Consider the following 6,003-nt stretch of genomic DNA (forward strand, 5'->3'; position numbering starts at 1 on the left):
ATTGAGTAAGACTATAAAATGCATGGTCGTGCTCAAATAGTGATTTGTTTAATAGTTTACTCATTGATCAAGGAAAGAAGGATTAAACGCTTGTAGAGGATGACACAATGCATGTCTCGAGTTTGATCTATAATATAAGGCTAAAGGGATTATATTACGCTGTACATTATTCACGAAAGGTTTAATTGAATCACCAACTATTATTATTACTTGGGGAGCAATGATGTATTACTAGATGTCACTCATTGTTTATAATTTTATTATTAGAAAATAAAATTATTGCCAACGTAATAATAACCTAAAGGATCACATACAAAGAACGTTTAAACAGAGTGTTATTTAAAGTTATGAATTTTAATATTTTATTGTTAATTCGAATTTAATTATATAATTAATTAAGTGAGACTTGATTAATTGTATATATATTAGAATTCGAATATAATAATAATATAAACCTAAAATCAGAATGGGCCCTTTTAGGAGCCCATTAAGATTATTGTTAGGCCCAAATCCTCTCTCCCTATGGATATATTAAAATGTATATTTTTAGGATTTAGTTGACATATCACATTTTTGAGAAAACCCTAGCAGCTCTACATCTTAGAGAGGCTAGAGAGAAAGAGAAAAGAGGCAACCAAATCGGCTAGTACTGGCTCCGGTGATCGTTGGACGATCGGGCATTCGTGTAAATACCTTGGAGAGCAGATCTTTGAAATGAGGGCTGTTGTGTTGGTTCATCAAGATCTGTACATTCATCACAATCAGAAGGAAAGCTTTATTAAGGTAAACATCTAATCTCTGAATTAAATGTTTTGTTTCACATGGATCCTGCGTTTGGGGTTTCATTTTTTATATATATATTTTTGATTTTTTCGCTGTATTTGTGTCATAAAACCCAACACTATCGGCTCGTGCTCAATTACTTGCCTAGAATCTGGATTATACTTCTTAAGCATTGATACGTGGAAGACATTATGAATGTGCTCCATATGCGGGGGTAACGCTAATTCATCTGCTACCTTGCCGACACGCTTCAAAATTTCAAAAGGTCCAACATATCTAGGACTCAGCTTTCCTTTCTTTTCGAATCTAGTCAATCATATTCATGATGATACTTCCAACAATACTAAATCTCCATCTTCGAATTCCATATCCTTTCTTGATTGATCTATATATTTTCTTTGATGATCCCGTGCTGCAATTAACCTTTTCTGAATAACTTCAATAACTTCTTTTGTTTGTTGTACCAACTTGGGAGTATCTTGCGTTCGCCTACTTCATCATAATATACCGGTGATCAACATTTACGTCCATAAAGAGCTCCGTAGGGTGGCATTCCAATACTGGCATGATAACAGTTGTTGTAAGCAAATTCTACCCAGGGTAAATGCTCGTCCCAACTTCCTTTAAAATTACAAAACATGTGACACCCTCCAAACCTGGGTCAGAAGATTGGGGTTCACAACACACACACACATACACCATTTATAAACCTGTGTATGAAGATAATATTATGCAATGACCCTACTTACCATAATCCACGAATCACAATAGGTTAAAGTATGCACACAAGCCACAACCACACCTATATTACAAACGTACCAAATCCCATCTAGTAAACTTACATCTGAATAGTAAACATTCTTACAAACTTTCAAACTTAAACTAAAACAAAAGTCTTCAGCTAGCTTATTCTGTCTCAACCTGGAATCCCAGCTCGTACACTTGACTGGGGATCCTCGCTACCAACGGGTTCCTTCTTAACTGGAAAAGAACATAAACAAAATTGCAAAGGTGAGCTAACTAGCTCAGCAAATCACATTAAAAATACTGAGATTAAACAATGATCAAATAAAATAATTTAGGTTATCGAGTTTCTTTATAAGCAATGATTAGAATTGGATATTCAATTTCTTTTTTAAAAACCAAGGTTAGGTTGTTGATCAGTCAAGCACTAACCCCGAGCAAGGCACATGGCTATGCTCTATATACTGGATCCAAGGCACACATTGGTCTAACATGACCACCAATCTGGTCTGACCACGAATCTGGTCTGACCACGAATCTGGTCCACATTTATAAAACAATCCAATTCTATAACAATAACAGAATAAACAATGTAAATCAATAAGCAAAATTATAAACAACATTTGTCTTCAAGCATAAGGTGATTCACAATTATCAAAAGGGTATAACAAGGTAAATACAAAGATTGTCTATTAACCGGTAAAAGAACAAGACAACAGAAGAATCAAGGTTTCGTGGTTATAAGGATTAGTCTTTTGATGTATATGGTATGAAGGTTTGTGTATTAAACAAATCAGGTTCAGTGCTCGGTATGTGGTTTGTATGTATTTGTGGAGTAGTATCGTATATCAGTGGTTCGTATCTGAGGGTTTAATAATCAATAGTTTATAAAGAATAAGGCTTATGGCTTAAAGATCAATAACTGGAATCAGGGTTTAAGGTTAAGTACTTCAAAGCACTTGCAATATAAAATAAAACTACTCCAAACACATATCAAGATAGTTTAGGAATCACTTGCCTAATCTCAATCTACTAACGATTCACTTGCTCTCGTTCACCGACTATCTGCTTTCCCTTTTTACGCCTCGATTTCTCTACTATACATCACAAGTATCTATCAATACTCATTATCACTATATTCTTTTCGTTACAAGCTTCTATCTACCCCTCGTTTCAGCCAAATCTGACATACGGATTGAAAGTTATGATTAAAAAAAGTTAAATAATATACACATAAGCTGATTACACGTCAATCAGATCACATATAGCATGTAAGATATTTGTTAAAAATAATTTTTCAAAAAAGATTCGGGGTTAAAATGATTTTCCGGGTATTTAATGCGAATTTTTTAACATTTTACGGAATTAAAACGGGTATACGAATCATTTACAAGTAATTAAAAGGGTTCGAATACCCGAATCTGACTTTAAAATCATTTTATCATAACTATCGAGTCTTGAAAACAATTTAAAATAATATTTTAAAACTCCAAACTATTTTTCAAAACTTTTTAAATCAAAAGAAATAATTAAATCTAATTAAATAATCAATTAATAATTAATTAAATCAAGTAATAAATTAATATTTCAATTAATTGACTAAAATCAAGTAATAAATTAATATTTCAATTAATTGAATAATAAACAATTAATTATTAACTAAAATTAATTAATAAATCATTCAGATTTATTTTTAAATTAAAAATAATTTTCAGAATTAAAATAATGATTTTTGAAATTTTTAATAATTAAAAATGAATTTCTGAAATTAAAATGAATAGAAAATATGATTTGTAAATTTTCAAAACAGGATCCTATTTTTGCAAATTTTACAAACTATAGGGACTAAACTTCACCATCTTCAAAACTTCAGGGACTAAACTGCAAATTTTGCACTCCATCGCCGGAAAATGCCTTGTCTCGCCGGAGACGGCGATCCAGGTACAGTCAGGCCACGAAAAGCTCCAGATCACATCTTATAATCACCGGGAATCTATTCGTACAATCAAAACAACTTAATAACCCCTGAGTTGGCCGAAAATCTTTCTGGTATCGTTTGTTCATGAGACCACCACCAATCAGTTCCACTTTTCAAGCTCTACGCGTTTGTATCAATCAATCAACCTAATAACCCCTAGATCAAAAAACCTTAATTTTCAATTGAAAATATTCATACGGGTTATAAACCCTAATTTTGAAATTCAAAAATCAAACACGGATTTGGACATGTTATTGAACTCCAAATTCAACATATGACATACCAAAATGATTGGAATCAAATTATCTACAACATGGAATCATCAAATCATACAAACAACATCAAAATCAAAAATTCATAATTAATACCAAAATAATTCGAATTTAAATAAAATTATAGAAAATTACCAATTGATTCTGCAGTAGTATGGATAGTAGAATATGATAGTACTTTTCAATACCTTTGTTTTGATTACTAGAACTCTAAAATCGGATATCGATAACACCTTCAAATTGCAGTTTGATTCTCAAGAACACTATGAATTTAGGGTTTTTCTCTGAAAATTATATATTTTACTGTTTGAAATGATTATCTGTACAAAATAAAAAATGGTAAAGGCTATTTATATTTACGGAATATTGGTACCATGTTGGATCATATCGGATATAAAAATAGAATACTTAATCGTTATGTATTAATAAACAGATCCAATTCTGTACCGGTTTTAGGATAATTATCAAAACTAGGCTTTTTGTATATACAGACTTTATAAGAACCCAAATTTTTGACATCGGTAACAGACCTTTATGGATAGTAATATAATAACTTGAATTTTTGAAACCTTGTAAAACGCTAAATGAATACTAACCCTGATAGACGGGAAAAACTTTTTAGCCCACACTATGTTGTGCATGAGAAAATGAGATTCGAAGTTGATATTATGATTATACGTACCAAATGAGTGTATGTAAACGTCGTCAGAATTCGAAACTGGACACTTTCATTTTTTTTCCCGAGAATTCACCAGACACTGAAGGAATTAGGTTGAAGGAATAAGAATTAAGGAATTGAAACCAAGGATTATAAAAAAGGGATTAAAGGAGTAATAAAGGATATCAAGAGGATTTATAGAGCCCTGAAAATGAAACCACGGATACATTCCCTTCGAAACGATCAACGAGAACGAATGATAAATGATATGTAAAACAATTAAACGAGTGAATAATGCAAGTAGTGCAAGGATGTGGACACAAGTTAAACACCAAGACAACACCCTTACACCATGAGTAAGTGACACTTGGCAAAGAAATTAGTGGTGTTAATTAAGCCACCAAGCTAACACCTCTGTTAGATCACACACACTGTAGAAGGGGGTTGAATACAGTGTATAGCACAATCAAATCGAATTCAAAGAACACAAGTAACAGAAAACAAACTTTATTAAACTCTGTTACAATGTAGAACTGTCCTCTCTCAGTGATGAACAAATATCACGAGAGCTGTTAGGGTTACAATGAATAATATTCTCGATAAAGATAACACATATAGTGTAAACCCTATGTCTGTGTTTATATACTACACAGTTACAAGATAATCGCTAATTGATATGGAATATAATTATGCTTCCTAAAATATATCAATCAATTATCTTTTCTTCCAAGTATTCCATTCTTCACATAATTCCTTCTTCATGCATATCTCTTCTTACGTTTGTCTTGATCTTCTTTTCTTTCAATCAGCCGCCTTCCTTATCTGAAAGTTTCCTTTAAGTCCTGATATTATCTCCTGATAAATATCTCCTGAACCTTAAGTACTGATAACTTAAGTTCTGACTTCAGTATAAGTGCTGATTTCAGTTAAGTATTGATTTTTCCTGTTTAAGTAATATCTGAAAACTAAACACAAATCATATTAGACATGACATTATCAAATATATCTAACAATCTCCCCCAACTTATAAATTAGCATAATATACAAGTTTAACAGATATTTGATGATGTCAAAAATATTAAGTACAAATGCATGAGAATTTGACTAGATAACTACAACTTACAGTCCTTAAAGCTTTACCAACTTTAACTTCTGATAACAACTTCAGTCTGTATACACATCAGAATTTGAGCAGTTGTAGATCTTGACTTGGCTTCACTTTCTGATCTCTTTGATGTCAGGAGTTGTTCTGAGATAGTTCTTTAACAAACATCTCTCAGCATATCTGAGTTCATCAATCATCCTCCCTTTAGCATCTTTGAGTTCTGCAGTATCTTCACCAGTTTGGAAGATAGCATATCTGATATCATTAATTTTTGTTTTTCTCAACCCCTGATCTAGTCTTATGACATAGGCTTTGTCAGACTCTAGATTGAATTCAAGTCCCTTAATACCAAGATACGTTCTGATCTTTGCAGTATTAGGCTTAATATCAATAATATCACCCTTGTGATCTCTGTACTTGGGACAATATGTGCTGTCAAACTTTACAGAATAAAGCCTTTTCT

The sequence above is a fragment of the Apium graveolens genome, chromosome 4 (assembly GCF_009905375.1).
Source record: "Apium graveolens cultivar Ventura chromosome 4, ASM990537v1, whole genome shotgun sequence".
NCBI lineage: Eukaryota > Viridiplantae > Streptophyta > Magnoliopsida > Apiales > Apiaceae > Apium > Apium graveolens.